General features: G+C 48.2%; 1 long non-coding RNA gene across 2 annotated transcripts in view; it reads right to left on the bottom strand.

Moving 5' to 3' along the window:
* Window positions 1–18140, bottom strand: part of LOC139280060 (uncharacterized) — a 249932-nt gene that overhangs the window by 11389 nt on the left and 220403 nt on the right. Inside the window, exon 4 of one of the 2 annotated variants that reach the window (XR_011596607.1) lies at window positions 13354–14172. The exons of the other annotated variant lie outside the window; for it this stretch is intronic. This is a non-coding gene — a long non-coding RNA (uncharacterized lncRNA). Of the gene's footprint in view, window positions 1–13353; window positions 14173–18140 lie in introns of those variants that run through there. 2 annotated transcript variants of the gene reach the window in all.

The raw sequence follows: 18140 nt of genomic DNA, 5'->3' as shown, positions 1-18140 counted from the left end.
CCGCTGGGCTTTTGATAGGTCGCTCCCCTCTCACCAACTGCCGCTGGCTCTCGATCTCCCGCTGGGCTTTTGACAGGTCGCTCCCCTCTCACCAACTGCCGCTGGCTCTCGATCTCCCGTTGGGCTTTTGACAGGTCGCTCCCCTCTCACCAACTGCCGCTGGCTCTCGATCTCCCGCTGGGCTTTTGACAGGTCGCTCCCCTCTCACCAACTGCCGCTGGCTCTCGATCTCCCGCTGGGCTTTTGACAGGTCGCTCCCCTCTCACCAACTGCCGCTGGCTCTCGATCTCCCGCTGGGCTTTTGACAGGTCGCTCCCCTCTCACCAACTGCCGCTGGCTCTCGATCTCCCGCTGGGCTTTTGACAGGTCGCTCCCCTCTCACCAACTGCCGCTGGCTCTCGATCTCCCGCTGGGCTTTTGACAGGTCGCTCCCCTCTCACCAACTGCCGCTGGCTCTCGATCTCCCGCTGGGCTTTTGACAGGTCGCTCCCCTCTCACCAACTGCCGCTGGCTCTCGATCTCCCGCTGGGCTTTTGACAGGTCGCTCCCCTCTCACCAACTGCCGCTGGCTCTCGATCTCCCGCTGGGATTTTGACAGGTCGCTCCCATCTCACCAACTGCCGCTGGCTCTCGATCTCCCGCTGGGCTTTTGACAGGTCGCTCCCCTCTCACCAACTGCCGCTGGCTCTCGATCTCCCGCTGGGCTTTTGACAGGTCGCTCCCCTCTCACCAACTGCCGCTGGCTCTCGATCTCCCGCTGGGCTTTTGACAGGTCGCTCCCCTCTCACCAACTGCCGCTGGCTCTCGATCTCCCGCTGGGCTTTTGACAGGTCGCTCCCCTCTCACCAACTGCCGCTGGCTCTCGATCTCCCGCTGGGCTTTTGACAGGTCGCTCCCCTCTCACCAACTGCCGCTGGCTCTCGATCTCCCGCTGGGCTTTTGACAGGTCGCTCCCCTCTCACCAACTGCCGCTGGCTCTCGATCTCCCGCTGGGCTTTTGACAGGTCGCTCCCCTCTCACCAACTCATGTTGGAACCTGTGGCCACATTGGCTCCTACCTTGGAACAGGCAATACCGATGCTGGTTGACAAGGTAGGAAGGGTGTCCCATTCCTGAGGACAGGCATCTTTAACCTTGATGAACCCACAAAGAAGGAAAACAGAAAGACTTGCATTTATATAGTGTCTTTCATGAGCTCAGGACGTCCCAAAGCGCTTTACGGCCAATTAAATAATTTTGGAGTGTAGGCACGGTTGTTATGTAGGAAACGCAATGCCAATTTGCGCATAGCAAACTCCCACAAACAACTAAGCGATAATTGTTATGTCTCAAATAAAGCAATGTGACTGAGTACTGTAGACTTGAGTAAGTGTGACCTTAGTCCCTTTATTCTGACTCCAGAGTGCTGACACAGCATGGGAGGCCTGCTTATATGCAGTGCTCCCAAGGGATGCGCCCCCTGGTGGCGGTAGAATGCTGGGTGTTGCATACACAACCTCACCCCCGCCCCTCCCCCCCTCCCCCGCCTCCCCCCCGATAAAGTCAATAGTACACTTATTTACAGGGTGAGACGATCTGGGGCTTTACGCTCCCTAGTCGATCGTCTCGGTACAAACACAGATGCAGCTAAGTTGGTAGGGCCTTCGCTGGGCTGCTGCACAGCTGGCTTTGCTGGGTTACTGGGGATGATGAGTTCAGCTTCGTGGTCAACCGTGATGTCGGTTGCCACTTGTGTGTGTATCGGAGGGTCGAGGTTGGTGGTGTCCTCTTCAGGTTGCTCGTGGCTGTCTGTGAATTGGTTTGGTCCAAATGCTCTCTGCAAATTCGCCCATTTGCAAGTTTGACCTCAAACATCCTACTCCCTTCTTTGGCTATGACAGTGCCAGCAAGCCATTTGGGACCATGTCCATAGTTGAGTACAAATACAGGGTCATTGACTTCAATATCGCATGACAAATTTCAGCGATCATGGTACATGCTTTGTTGATGCCGCCTGCCCTCGACATGATCATGTTTTGAGTGCCCTTTTCATGAGCAGTTCGGCAGGGGGAACCCCGGTGAGCGAGTGGGGTCTTGTGCGGTAGCTGAGCAGAACTCGGGACAGGAGGGTCTGCAGGGAGCCTTCCGACACGCATTTCAAGCTTTGCTTGATGGTTTGGACTGCCCGTTCTGCCTGGCCTTTAGATGCGGGCTTGAACGGGGCAGATGTGACGTGCTTGATCCCATTGAGGGTCATGAATTCCTTGAATTCAGCGCTGATAAAGCACGGCCCATTGTCGCTGACAAGGACATCAGGCAGGCCGTGCCTGGCAAACATGGCTCGTAGGCTTTCGATAGTGGCAGTGGACGTGCTTACAAACATTATTACACACTCAATCCATTTTGAATAAGCATCCACAACAACCAAAAGCATTTTGCCTAGAAACGGGCCAGCGAAGTCAACGTGGATCCTAGACCATGGTTTGGAGGGCCATGACCACAAACTTAGCGGTGCCTCCCTGGGTGCATTGCGCAGTTGAGAGCAAGTGTTGCATTGGCGCATGCAAGACTCCAAATCTGAGTCAATGCCGGGCCACCACACATGGGATCTGGCTATAGCTTTCATCATTACTAGCCTGGGTGGGTACTGTGTAGGTCAGATATGAACATTTCCCTGTCTTTCTTAGGCAAAACCACGCGATTACCCCACAAAAGACAGTGCGCCTGTATGGACATTTCATCTTGTGCCGCTGGAACGGCTTGATCTCTTCATGCATTTCCGCTGGGATGCTGGACCAGCTCCCATGGAGGACACAGTTCTTTTACAAGAGACAATAAAGGATCCTGGCTGGTCCAGGTCCTGATCTGGCGGGCTGTAACGGGTGACTTTTTGTTTTCAAATACATCCATCACCAAGAGCAAGTCTGCAGGCTGTGCCATTTCCACCCCGGTGGTGGGCAAGGATAGCCGACTGAGAGCATCAGCGCAGTTCTCTGTGCCTGGTCTGTGACGAATTACATAGTTATATGCAGACAGCGTGAGCACCCATCTTTGGATGCGAGCAGAAGCATTGGTATTAATACCTTTGCTCTCTGAGAATAGTGATATGAGCGGCTTATGGTCAGATTCTAACTCGAACTTATGCCCAAACAGATACTGGTGCATTTTTTTCACCCCGTAAACGCATGCCAGAGCTTCTTTTTCAATCATGCTGTAGGCCCTTTCGGCCTTGGACAAACCCCGGGACGCATAAGCGACCGCTTGCAATGTTCCTGATTCGTTTGCTTGTTGTAACACACACCCGACCCCGTACGAAGACGCATCGGAAGCTAGCACTAAACGTTTACACGGGTCATACAGAACAAGCAGTTTATTGGAACATAACAGATTTCTGGCTTTCTCAAAAACAGTCTCTTGTGATTTCCCCCATACCCAGTCATCTCCCTTGCATAGCAACACATGTAGAGGTTCTAGCTATTGTGTTCCTAACACAGATGGGGCTGCACACAGGGAGGTTAAAGTAACAGTGACCTCAGTCTTTAATAACACACTCCAGAGTGAGGAACAGGCCTTAGGGGCTGGCTTATATACAGTGCTCCCAAGGGATGCTGGGATCCCTTGGGACTTCAGGGGATGAGCTCCCTGGTGGCGAAACATGGGAGTGCATGCTTTACAGATACACAACATCACTCTTCCCCCAAAGTCAAAGTGAAAACTATTTACAAGGTGAGGCGGTCGGGAGCCTTTCTTTCCCTGGTGGACCGCCTCGGTACAAATATCTGTTCTGGTGTGTTGGCTGTGCCCTCGCTGGGCTGGCGTGTTGTTGGCCCTGCAGGGCTGCTAGGTGAGCCTGGCCTTGCTGGGCTGTTGGGCATGATGGGTTCGATTTCCTGGTCCGACATGGTGTCGTTGATCCTTTGGGTGTGTGTTGTGGGCTCAAAAAAGGTGGTGTCTGCTGTGGGTTGTTCAGGGCAGTCTGTGAACCGCAGCCTCGTTTGGTCCAGGTGCTTTCCGCAAATTTGTCCGTTGTCTAGTTTGACTACAACCACCCTATTCCCTTCTTTAGCTATCACCGTGCCCGCGATCCACTTGGAACCATGTCCATAATTTAGTACATACACAGGGTCATTCAGATCAATTTCCATCGTTTACATTTTGTTGCTGCCGCCTGCTCTCTACCTGATCATGCAGGTTGGGGTGAACTAGCGAGAGTCTGGTTTTAAGTGTCCTTTTCATGAGTAGCTCAGCCAGGGGCACCCCTGTGAGCGAGTGGGGTCTCGTGCGGTAGCTGAGCGGTACTCGGGACAGGCGGGTTTGGAGTGAGCCTTCTGTGACTCGTTTAAGGCTCTGTTTGATGGTTTGTACTGCCCGCTCTGCCTGCCCATTGGAGGCTGGTTTAAACGGGGTCGAGGTGACATGTTTGATCCCATTGCGGGTCATGAATTCTTTAAATTCGGCACTGGTGAAACATGGCCCATTGTCACTGACCAGTATGTCAGGCAGGCCGTGGGTGGCAAACATGGCCCTCAGGATTTCAATGGTGGCGGTGGTGGTGCTTCCCGACATTGTTTCACATTCAATCCATTTTGAAAAAGCATCCACCACCACCAGGAACGTTTTACCGAGAAACGGGCCGCATAGTCGACATGGAGCCTCGATCATGGTCTGGAGGGCCAGGACCACAAACTTAGTGGTGCCTCTCTGGGCACGTTGCTCAACTGAGCACAGGCGCTGCATTGCCGTACGCAGGACTCTAAGTCAGAGTTGATACCAGGCCACCGCAGGTGGGATCTGGCTATCGCTTTCACCATTACTATACCCGGGTGTGTGCTATCGAGATCCGAGATGAACGTCTCCCTGCCCTTTTTTGGTAGCACTACGCGGTTACCCCACAACAGGCAGTCTGCCTGGATGGACAGCTTATCCTTTCGCCGCTGGAACGGCTTGATTGGCTCTTGCATTTCAACGGGGATGCTGGCCCAGCTCCCATGCAGTACACAGTTTTTTACTAGGGACAGCAGAGGATCTTGGCTGGTCCAAGTCCTAATCTGGCGGGCCGTGACAGGTGAGTTATCATTTTTGAATGCTTCCATGACCAACAAGTCTGCGGGCTGCGCCACCATCAACAAGTTTGCAGGCTGCGCCATTTCCACCCCCATGGGGCAATGGTAGCTGACTGAGAGCATCCGCACAGTTCTCGGTGCCTGGCCTGTGGCGGATGGTATAATTATACGCTGATAGCGCGAGTGCCCACCTTTGTATGTGGGCTGAGGCATTAGTATTTATTCTGCGAACAGGGATGTGAGGGGCTTGTAATCAGTTTCCAGCTCAAATTTGAGGCCAAACAGGACCTGATACATTTTCTTTACCCCGAACACACACGCTAATGCCTCTTTCTCAATCATGCTATAGGAACTCTCGACCTTAGACAAGTCCTGGAAGCATAGGCGACAGGTTACAACTTCCCCGCAATGTTAGCTTGTTATAATACACACCCAACACTCAATGATGCATCACATGCTAGCACAAGTCTTTTACATGGGTTATACAATACAAGCAGCTTGTTGGAGCATAATATGTTTCTGGCTTTCTCAAAAGCAGTTACTTGTTTTTTTTTCCCCATACCCAGTTCTCACCTTTGAGCAATAACACATGTAGGGGCTCTAAAAGGGTGCTTAACCCCGGTAGGAAGTTACCAAAATAGTTGAGGAGTCCCAGGAACGACCGCAGCTCCGTGACGTTCTGTGGCCTGGGCGCGTTCCTGATAGCCTCTGTCTTGGCGTCTGTGGGCCGAATGCCATCCACCGCGATCTTTCTCCCCAAAAACTCCACTTCTGTTGCCATGAAGACGCATTTCGACCTCTTCAGCTGCAGCCCTACGCGATCCAGTCACTGGAGGACCTCCTCCAGGTTTTGTAGGTGTTCGGCGGTGTCCCGACCCGTGACCAATATGTCGTCCTGAAAGACCACCGTGTGTGGTACCGACTTGAGTAGTCTCTCCATGTTTCTCTGGAAGGTCGCTGCAGCCGACCGAATTCCAAACGGGCATCTGTTGTAGATGAACAATCCCTTGTGCGTGTTGATGCAAGTGATGCCCTTCGAAGACTCCTCCAGCTCCTGTGTCATGTAGGCCGAAGTCAGGTCGAGCTTGGTGAACGTCTTGCCTCCTGCCAGCGTCGCAAATAGGTCATCTGCCTTAGGTAGCGGGTATTGGTTCTGTAGCGAGAAACGATTAATAGTTACTTTACATTCGCCTCAAATCCTCACCGTGCCATCACTTTTGAGCACTGGAACAATCAGGCTGGCCCAGTCGCTGAATTCCACTGGGGAGATGATGCCCTCGCATTGCAGCCTGTCCAGCTCGATTTCCACTCTCTCCCTCATCATGTGAGGTACCGCTCGTGCCTTATGGTGAATGGGTCGTGCCTCTGGGACCAAGTGGATCCGCACTTCCGCCCTAGAAAAGTTTCCAATGCCTGGCTCAAAAAGGGAAGGAAATTTGTTAAGAACCTGGGTACATGAGGTTGATCGACATGTGATAGCGCTCGGATGTCATCCCAGTTCCAGTGGATTTTGCCCAGCCAGCTCCTTCCAAGCAGTGTGGGGCCATCGCCCGGGACAATCCAGAGTGGCATTTCGTGCACCGTGCCCTCGTAGGTGACCTTGACCATAGCGCTGCCCAGGACAGTGATAAGCTCTTTGGTGTACATTCTCAGTTGCGTGTGGATGGGGCTCAGGGCTGGTCTGAATGCCTTGTTGCACCACAGTCTCTCAAACATCTTTTTACTCATGATGGATTGGCTAGCACCAGTGTCCAGTTCCATGGCTACAGGTAAGCCATTCAATTTTACGTTTAGCATTATAGGTGGACATTGCGTTGAAAATGTCTACACCATGTGTACTTCAGCATCTGTCTCCTCTCTCTGATGCTCGAAATTGCTTTGATCCCCATGGACCGATCTTCCTCTGCCACGTGGTGACTAGCAGATTTTGCAGAGCTTGCAGCTCATTTGTAAGCTCGTTGGAGGTGCCCCATTGTTCCACAGCTCTTGCAATCATACCCTTTGAAGCGGCATGAATAGGCTGAATGGAAGCCTCCACAACGCAACAAGGTGTGAATTGCCTTGCATTCATCCTTTGTTAGAACTCTGAATCATCTGGGTCACCTGACGCCTGCTGGCAGTTGCAGACTCTTGGGTTCTGCCCTGTACATTTCTGCTCGCAAACACAGTTCCAGTTAATTTATGAACATTGCTAGCACTTGTGCGCTGAGAGATTTGTTTGGTGTTATCACTGGTGCACATAAACACCTGTGCTATCGCAATGGCCTTACTGAGGGTCGGTGTCTCTACAGTCAAAAGTTTTCGTCGGATGGTCTCGTGGCCAATGCCCAGTACAGAAAAGTCTCGGAGCATTTGCTCCAAGTAGCCATCAAACTCACATTGTCCTGCAAGTCGCCTTAGCTCGGCGACGTAGCTCACCACTTCCTGACCTTCAGATTGCTGGTACATGTAGAACCGATACCTTGCCATCAGCACACTCTCCCTCGGTTTAAGATGCTCCTGAACCAATGTACACAGCTCTTCATACGACTTATCTGTGGGTTTCCCCGGATCTAGAAGATTCTTCATGAGGCTGTAGGTTGGTGCCCCGCAGACTGTGAGGAGGACCGCTCTCCTTTTTGCAACGCTTCCTTCTCCTTCCAGCTTGTTGGCTACGAAGTACTGGTCTAGCCATTCGACATAGGCTTCCCAATCCTCACCCTCTGAGAACTTCTCCAGGATGCCCACAGTGTGCTGCATCTTTGCGTTGGATTCATATTCTCGTCGCCAGTTATTGTGTTCCTAACACAGATGAGGTTGCACACAGGGAGGTTAAAGTAACAGTGACCTCAGTCTTTAATAAGACACTCCAGAGTGAGGAACAGGCCTGAGGGGCCGGCTTATATACAGTGCTCCCAAGGGATGCTGGGATCCCTTGGGACTTCAGGGGATGAGCTCTCGGGTGGCGGAACATGGGAGTGCATGCATTACATATACACAACACTAGCAAGGTGCTTAACCTGGGTAGGGAATTACCAAAATAATTGAGGAATCCCTGGAACGACCGCAGCTCCGTCACGTTCTGTAGTCTCAGCGCGTTCTTGATGGCCTCCGTCTTGACGTCGGTGGGTCTGATGCCATCTTCCACGATTCTTCTCCCTAAGAACTCGACCTCTGGCGCCAGGAAAACAATCTTCGAGCGTTTCAACCTGAGTCCCACACGATCTAGCCAACTTAGAACCTCTTCCAGGTTCTGCAAGTGTTCGATGGTGTTCCGACCTGTGATCAATATGTGTCATCCTGGAAAACCACGGTGTGCGGAACCGACTTTAGCAGACTCTCCATGTTCATGTGAAAAATAGCCGTGGTCGATCGAATCCCAAACAGGCATCTATTGTAGATGAACAGACCTTTGTGCGTGTTGATGCAGGTGAAGCCTTTCGAAGATTCCGCCAGCTCCTGAGCCATGTAGGCCGAGGTCAGGTCCAACTTGGTGAATGTCTTCCCTCCTGCCAGCGTCGCAAATGGGTCGTTTGCCTTAGGTAGCGGATACTGGTTCTGCAGCGAAAACGGTTAATCTTTACTTTATAGTCCCCACAAATTCTGATCATGCCATCGCCCTTGAGAATCGGAACAATCGGACTGGCCCACTCGTTGAACTCAACCGGCATGATGATGTCCTCTCGTTGCAGCCTGTCCAGCTCGATCTCCACTTTCTCTCGCATCATGTATGGTACTGCATGTGCCTTGTAGTGGATGGGTTGTGTACTGAGAACCAAGTGGATCTACATCTTCGCCCCAGAGAAATTTCCGATGCCTGGCTCAAACAATGATGGGAACTTGCTCAAAACCTGGGCATATGAGGCATCATCGACGGACGAAAGTGCTCGGATGTCGTCCCAGTTCCAGTGGATTTTTCCCAGCCAGCTTCTGCCGAACAGTGTGGGGCCATCTCCTGGTATAATCCATAGTGGTAGTTCGTGCACCGCTCCATCATAGGAGACTTTTGCTGCTGCACTGCCAATTACAGTGATCAGCTCTTTCGTGTAAGTTCTCAGCTTGGTATGAATAGAGCTCAGCTTGGGCCTTTGTGCCTTGTTGCACCGTAGCCTCTCAAAGGCCTTTTTGCTCAAGAAAGACTGACTCACACCCTTGTCCAATTCCATGGATACTGGAATTCCGTTCAGTTCAACTTTTAACATGATCGGTGGACATTTTGTGGTGAAGGCGTGTACCCTGCACACTTCTGCCTCCTCGGTTTGAGTCTCCAGTTCAGTTTGATCTGCCACGGATCGATCTTCCTCTGCAACGTGGTGGTCTGACAGGTTTGCAGCTCGTCTGCATATTTGCTGGAGGTGTCCCATTGTTCCACAGTCTTTGCACGCGTAGTGTTTGAAGCGGCATTGATGGGCTCGATGATCACCTCCGCAGCGCCAACAAGGTGTTAATTGCCTTGCATTCACACTTGATGGTGGACTCTGAGTCATCTGAGGTCGTGAAGCTGCAGGCGTGTACGTTCTGCCATATGTATTCTTGCCTGAAAACGACATTACTTTGTTATGTATGCAACACCTTGTAACCAGCATTCTACCACCACCTCTGCCAATATATAAGTGGAACACAGATATTGCTTCATACATTGTAAAAATTACGGTTATACAGTTGCAGTCAACTCAAGAGAAGGTTATGTAATGAGTCAAGATTTATTTTTTAAAAGGCCCATGTGCCAATTATTTCTATTGCTGCAATGCAAAATAATACACAAAATCAATTTTATTTTGTACCAAATCCTTCAGTTTGCAGATGTTATAAGATGTAAAATATTATAATAGTGATGCTTCAATTGCTCAAGTGAGATGATAATGCGAAGACCAGTCTGCCTGCCCCACTGGTTCAATGGGATGCAAATGGACCTGTCGCCAATGTCGCCTCTAAGCTGCATGGCTGCGCAGTAATGGGAAAGCTTCCGTGCAGGACACACATCAGCTTAACTTAAATGTAAATTTAAAGGGACCACGCACTTTACAGTGTCAGCCGTGGCTCAGTGGGTAGCACTCTCACCTCTGAGTCAGAAGGTTGTGGGATCAAGTCCCACTCCAGGGCCTCCAAAGCACAAAAATCGAGGCTGACACTCCAGTGCAGTGCTGAGGGAGTGTTGCGCTGTTGGAGGTGCCGTCTTTCGGATGAGACATTAAACCGAGGCCCCGTCTGCTCTCTCACGTGAATGTAAAAGATCCCATGACATTATTTTGAAGAACAGGGGAGTTATCCCCAGTGTCCTGACCAACATTTATCCCTCAATCAGCATAACAAAAACAGTTTATCTGTCATTATCACATTGCTGTTTGTGGGTATATAAATGCAAGTCTTTCTAACAGAAGCAGGCCATGCAGAACAAAGAGTAGTCTACAGGGAACATTGCCAACGGCAGTATTGGAAAAAAAAGAGCAAGAATGAAATAACGAGTCACACACCTTATTGCTGTTTGGCAAACATAATGCAAAAAGGCTGCTACCTTCGCCCGCAGAAAAAAAAATGTAATGTATTGGATGTGAATCGATTTGAGACAACCTTAGAAATGTGATCTAGAAAGAAAGACTTGCATTTATATAGCGCCTTTCACAACCACCAGACATGCCAAAGCACTTTACAGTGAGTACAGTACTTTTGGAGTGTAGTCACTGTTGTAAGGCATGGACGGTAATGGTAGTTTGAAGGAAGTTGGGGATGCACGAGGTCATGATTAGAAGAACGCTCTCTGCTCCAGTTCCTCCTTTCCTCAGTAAGTTATTCTATATATGTTGTTGTCGTAATTTGCAAATGATACCCGGTGTCCAAGGGTTAAATTACGAGGAGAGATTACACAAACATGGGTTGTATTCCCTGGAATTTAGAAAGTGAAGGGGTGATTGAAGTTGTCAAGATATTAAGGGGAACAGATAGGGTAGATAGAGAGAAACTATTTCCGCTGGTTGGAGAGTCTAGGACTAAGGGGCAGAGTCTAAAAATTAAAGCCAGACCTTTCAGGGGTGAAATTAGGAAACACTTCTACACACAAAGGGTGGTAGAAGCTTGGAACTCTCTTCCGCAAATGGCAATTGATACTAGATCAATTGTTAAGTTTAAATCTGTGATTGATAGATTTTTAACCAAAGAGAAGGTTCACTAGGTTGATTCCGGAGATGAAGTGGTTGACTTATGAAGATAAGTTGAGTAGGTTGGGCCTATACTCATTGAAGTTCAGAAGAATGAGCGGTGATCTTATTGAAACTTCTAAATTTAATGAGGCTGCTCGACAAGGTGGATGCAGAGAGGCTATTTCCACTGCTAGGGGAAACTAAAACTAGGGGACATAGTCTCAGAATAAGGGGCCGCCCATTTAAAACTGAGATGAGGAGAAATTTCTTCTCTTAGAGGGTTGTAAATCTATGGAATTCTCTGTGGAGGCTGGATCATTAAATATATTTAAGGCGGAGTTAGACAGATTTTTGAGCGATATGGGAATAAAGGATTATGAGGAATGAAAAGGGAAGTGGAGCTGAATCCATGATCAGATCAGCCATAATCTTATTAAATGGCGGAGTAGGCTTAAGGGGCCAAATGGCCTACTCCTGCTCCTATTTCTTATGTTCTTATGTTCTTAAAGGTATTAAAGGCTATGGTGTTAGGTTGCAGATCAGCCGTGGTCTCATTGAATGGTGGAACAGGCTCAAGTGGCTGAATGACCTCCTCCTGATCCTATACTCCTAAGTTAGTTAAATAAATTGGCTGCATCGGTATGACTTTGGCTGTGGTATTTATGTGTGATTGAGGCTTATTCCTCCTGCACAAGGGAGGGGTGAGATTAAGTGTGTATTATGTTCTTTGGTTATGTCCGTCTTGACCCTTATCATGAAGTAATTTGATGGCTTTAATGGAAGACCAGCATCACAAAATGAGATTTGCAGTTTATTACCAAAAGTTTTTGACATTCACATTGGGCAGTTCAATATGATTTCCGTCCTGCTAGACTTTATAGCTTAAATTGGGCGATAAATGTATAATTATATAAAGACCTTTAAATTCCTAGAATTGGTTAGAGAAAAACTAACAGGGAGCAAACTGTCTTCAGACTGGACTAATCCAGACTGATGTACAGCAAGCAAAAAGAGTTGGTGTCAGGTATTTAACTCTAAGTCTACTTGAAAATCACTTCTATTTAGACCAGGTTTCTATTGTACGTATATCATTCAAAAACAAACTTAAATGCATTATTCAGCATTATTGTCTGAAGAATCCTCTTTATCCAGAGAGTGGTGAGAATGTAGAACTTGCTACCACAGGGAGTGGGCGAAGCCAATAATATAGATGCATTTAAGGGGAGACTAGACAAGCATATGAGGGAGAAGGGAATAGAGGGTTATGCTGATAGTGTTGTGTCCTTAGATGCTCTAGTAATGACTCCACAAGGCAATGTGTTGTACTTGAACTGTAGTGACCTTAGTCCTTTATTAGTTAACTCCAGAGTGAGGATCACACCTGGTGGCCTGCCTTTTATACTCGGCCAGGCACACCTGTACAGGTAACCTACAAGTCTCCCACTGCTGTGCCCTCTGGTGGCACACCTTGTGATAATACCAACAGTAGCCATGTTGGATACATGACAGATGGAGTTAGATAAGGAAAGATGGGAGGAGGCTCAAGAGGAGCATAAACGACAGCATGGACTAGTTGGACCGAATGACCTGTTTCTGTGCCGTATATCCTATGTAATCCTGTGTAATTAATTGCGCTAAAATGAAAAGAAAAATCATATAGTTGAAGTACCTGGAAGCAAATACTATCGGCACAGAGTCACTGGTTTCGAAATTTGTCTCGGGTGCTGGCACAAAACGGGCGATATTGGATCGGCTGCCCATTTTACGCCGTGCCCGATATTCAATTCCGTTACAGTCAATGTAACTGAATATCAGGCATCCGTTTCGCCCACGACAAATTTCTAGCCAACTATATCCGACTTAATAAGGATAATGGGCCTGAATTCGTGCTCCTCACCGGCGCGTACGAGGTGCATACGAAGTGCCTGTGTCTAAACCCAAAACTTACGATCTGTCAAGAATTCCCTTTGACAGATCACACGCATCCGAAACAAAGGGGCTTCTGTGGGCGGAGAATTGGGCCATTTGCATAAGGCCTGCTTTTAAAGCATAGAATGATCCATTTTTTTCAATAATTTAAACATTTAAAATCCTATTAAATAGGTAAGTTTATTTTTGGACCCTTTAAAATATGTAGATTTATTTTTCAAAAAATAAAATTTTTATTTTAAGTAATTAATTAAATTCCATTTTGATTACTTTGAAATATGTGATGTTTTTTTACATTTATTTTCAGTGTTTGTGTATTTCCGGGGTAGTCCCATTCATACTTAAGGTGGTTCCGTATGGGAATGCCCCTACTCTGATAGGCTGTGCCGGCCCACATGATCCCAGGGACGCATACTCCTTTCGCTCCTGGGATACGTGGACCTCTATGCAGGCCTTCGCGTTGAGCCCCAGGACTGCAAGTCGGCAAACCTCCAGAACCACCAGGTACTTTCGTAAAAATTTTTGCGGTCGGAGGCATCCGCCTCCATCCGCAATGTCTGGGCCAATAAAATCCAAATTTACTGTTGTGATACAAACATATTTGAATTACAATTGAATCTGAATATACAGGAGTTTACATTGTCATCATCAGACATGATCTGGTATCATTAGCATTGCCTAAACCAGTATCTAACAGTGGCCCACTGTAAATTAATCTCTAACGGCAAAAAGGACCATTCTAGTGAATCTCTTCTTATCAACAAGAGAGTAGACCGGAATGGAGTTCTTTTCTCTTCAGACAAGCTGCAAAGCAGGAACTTCTCCAGACATCATCTTCTTGGCAGATGCTGACAATTACATTTCAAATATTTCTGTCCTTTGCAGGAAGCGTTGACCTTGCCTTTAGTTCGAGCTGTGCTTTGCCTCCTATTTATAAGGTGTTTTGCTGGATGACGAAGAACTGAACAACAGTTGAGTGGAAAGTCTCTTGTAGCAGAACTGGCTGTGGGAGGACAGAGAATGAGGCAGCAGTCCAATACCCACAGGTCAAAGCCTCTGAAAGCTGAGGAGGTTGCCCGAGCCTTCTGGGAAAGAGAAACAGTTGAAGTTTGAGAAGCTAAGAAAGCAGCAACAACACAAGGGGCGAACAGAGGTTTATGGATAAATGTATTACAATATCATGAATTTATTTTTGTTTCTGGTTGTCATGATTCAACAACACCAACAACACCAGAGGTTTTGATTACAAGAGTAAAGATGTCTTAATGCAATTATATAGGGCCCTGGTGAGACCGCACCTGGAGTATTGTGTACAGTTTTGGTCTGCTTACCAAAGGAAGGATATACTTGCCATAGAGTGGGTGCAACAAAGGTTCGCTGGACTGATTCCTGGGATGGGGGGATTATCCTATGAGGAGAGATTGAGCAGACTAGGCCTATATTCTCTCGAGTTTAGAAGAATGAGAGATGATCTCATTGAAACATACAAAATTCTTACAGTGCTGGACAGGGTAGATGCAGGGAGGATGTTTCTCATTGCTGGGGATTCTATTACCAGGGGTCACAGTCTCAGAAAAAGGGGTAGGCCATTTAGGACTGAGATGAGGAGAAATTTCTTCACTTAGAGAGTGGTGAATCTTTGAAATTCTTTACCCCAGAGGGCTGTGGAGGTTCAGTCATTGAGTATATTCAAGACAGAGATCGATAGTAAGGGAATTAAGGGATATGGGGATACTGCAGGAAAGTGGAGTTAAGGTAGAAGATCAGCCATGATCTTATTTAATGGTGGAGTAGGCTTGAGGGGCCGAATGGCCTACTCCTGCTCCTATTTCTTACATTCTTATGTAATACTAACACAGCAACAACGAGTATTTATATAGCACCTTTAACGTAGAGAAACATCCCAAGGCACTTCACAGGAGTATTATGAGATTAAATAAAATTGACACTGAGCTACGTAAGTAGAAATTAGCGCAGGTGACCAAAAACTTGGTCAAAGAGGTAGGTTTTAAGGAGCGTCTTGAAGGAAGAAAGAGAGGTAGAGAGGCGGAGAGGTTTAGGCAGGGAGTTCCAGAGTGTGGGGCCTAGGCAACAAAAGGCACGGCCATCGATGGTTGAGTGATTACATAGAAACATAGAAAATAGGTGCAGGAGTAGCCTGCACCATTCAATAAAATCATGGCTGATCATTTTTTTTTCTAATCTTTTTCTCTTCACATATTTATAGAAGCTTTTGCAGTCAGTTTTTATGTTCCCTGCAAGCTTCCTCTCGTACTCTATTTTCCCCTCTTAATTAAATCCTTAGTGTTCCTCTGTTGAATTCTAAATTACTCCCAGTCCTCAGGTTTGTTGCTTTTTCTAGCCAAATTATATGCCTCTTCCTTGGCTTTAACACTATCCTTAAGTTCCCTTGTTAGCCATGGTTGAGCCACTTTCCCCGTTTTATTTTTACTCCAGACAGGGATGTTCAATTGCTGAAGTTCATCCATGTGATCTTTAAATGTTTGCCATTGCTTATCCACCGTCAACCCTTTAAGTATCCTTTGCCAGTCTATTCTAGCCAATTCACGCCTCATACCGTCGAAGTTACCTTTCCTTAAGTTCAGGACCCTAGTTTCCGAATTAACTGTGTCACTCTCCATCTTAATAAAGAATTCTACCATATTATGGTCACTCTGCCCCAAGAGGCCTCGCATAACAAGATTACTAATTAGTCCCTTCTCATTACACATCACCCAGTCTAGGATGGCCAGCTCTCTAGTTGGTTCCTCGACATATTGGTCTAGAAAACCATCTCTAATACACTCCAGGAAATCCTCCTCCACCGCATTGCTACCAGTTTGGTTAGCCCAATCAATATGTAGATTAAAGTCGCCCATGATAACTGCTGTATCTTTATTGCACACATCCCTTATTTCTTGTTTTGATGCTGTCCCCAACCTCACTACTACTGTTTGGTGGTCTGTACACAACTCCCACTAATATTTTCTGCCCTTTGGAATTCCGCAGCTCCACCCATACCGATTCCACATCATCCAGGCTAATGTCCCTCCTTACTATTGCATTAATTTCCTCTTTAACCAGCAATGCCACCCCTCCTCCTTTTCCTTTCTGTCTATCCTTCCTAAATGCTGAATACCCCTGGATGTTGGGTCCCCAACCTTGGTCAATCTGGAGCCATGTCTCTGTGATGCCAATGACATCATACCCGTTAACTGCTATCTGCGCAGTTAATTCGTCCACCTTATTCCGAATACTCCTCGCATTGAGGCACAGAGCCTTCAGACTTGTCTTTTTAACACACTTTGCCCCTTTAGAATTTTGCTGTAATGGGGCCCTTTTTGTTTTTTGCCTTGGGTTTCTCTGCCCGCCACTTTTACTATTCTCCTTTCTATCTTTTGCTTCTGACTCCATTTTATTTCCCTCTGTCTCCCTGAATAGGTTCCCATCCCCCTGCCATTTTAGTTTAACTCCTCCCCAACAGTACTAGCAAACACTCCCCCTAGGACATTGGTTCCGGTCCTGCCCAGATGCACACCGTCCGGTTTGTACTGGTCCCACCTCCCCCAGAACTGGTTCCAAGGCCCCAGGAATTTTAATCCCTCCCTTCTGCACCACTGCTCAAGCCACGTATTCATCTGAGCTATCCTGCAATTTCTACTCTGACTAGCACGTGGCACTGGTAGCAATCCTGAGATTACTACTTTTTAATTTAACACCTAGCTCCCTAAATTCGTCTCGTAGGACCTCATCCCATTTTTTATCGATATCGTTGGTACCTATATGCACCACGACAACTGGCTGTTCACCCTCCCTTTTCAGAATGTCCTGCACCTGCTCTGAGACATCCTTGACCCTTGCACCAGGGAGGCAACATACTATCCTGGAGTCTCGGTTGCGGTCGCAGAAACGCCTATCTATTCCCCTTACAATTGAATCCCCTATCACTATCGCTCTCCCACTCTTTTTCCAGCCCTCCTGTGCAGCAGAACCAACCACGGTGCCATGAACTTGGCTGCTGCTGCTCTCCCCTGATGAGTCATCCCTCTCAACAGTACTCAAAGCGGTATATCTGTTTTGCAGGGGGATGACCGCAGGGGATCCCTGCACTACTTTCCTTGCATTGCTCTTCCTGCTGGTCTTCCATTCCTTATCTGGCTGTGGACCCTTTATCTGCGGTAAGACCAACTCACTAAATGTGCTATTCACATCATTCTCAGCATCATGCATGCTCCAGAGTGAATCCACCTGCAGTTCCGGTTCCGCAATGCGGTCCGTCAGGAACTGGAGGCAGATACACTTCCCGCACACGTAGTCGTCGGGGACACCGGAAGCGTCCCTGACTTCCCACATGGTACAGGAGGAGCATAACACGTGTCCAAGCTGTCCTGCCATGACTTAACCCTTAGAGAAACTTAAGTTGGCAACAACAATGCTAAAGGTTACTTACTGATAAAGAAAAGAAAAAAGAAAAGCTACTTACCAAGCACCAGCCAATCACTTATCCCTTGGCTGTGACGTAACCTTTCGATTTCTTTCTACTTCTTTTTTGCCTTCTCTCGCTGTTGCAGCTGCACCAGCTGGCCTTTATAGGCCTCTCGACCCTCCCCGGACTGCCCGAACTCCTTCGACCACCGCCTCATTGACACGCTGGGCCTTTATAGGCCTCTCGACCCTCCCCGGACTGCCCGAACTCCTCCGACCACCACCTCATTGACACGCTGGGCCTTTATAGGCCTCTCGACCCTCACTGGACTGCCCGAACTCCTCCGACCACAGCCTCATTGACACGCTGGGCCTTTATAGGCCTCTTGACCCTCACCGGACTGCCCGAACTCCTCCGACCACCGCCTCATTGACACGCTGGGCCTTTATAGGCCTCTCGACCCTCACTGGACTGCCCGAACTCCTCCGACCACAGCCTCATTGACACGCTGGGCCTTTATAGGCCTCTTGACCCTCACCGGACTGCCCGAACTCCTCCGACCACCGCCTCATTGACATGCTGGGCATTTATAGGCCTCTCGACCCTCACCGGACTGCCCGAACTCCT

Source organism: Pristiophorus japonicus, chromosome 14 (genome assembly GCF_044704955.1).
Source record: "Pristiophorus japonicus isolate sPriJap1 chromosome 14, sPriJap1.hap1, whole genome shotgun sequence".
Taxonomy (NCBI): Eukaryota; Metazoa; Chordata; class Chondrichthyes; family Pristiophoridae; genus Pristiophorus; species Pristiophorus japonicus.
Note: the sequence above shows the minus strand (reverse complement) of the source record. Positions and strands in the feature narration are given on the sequence as shown.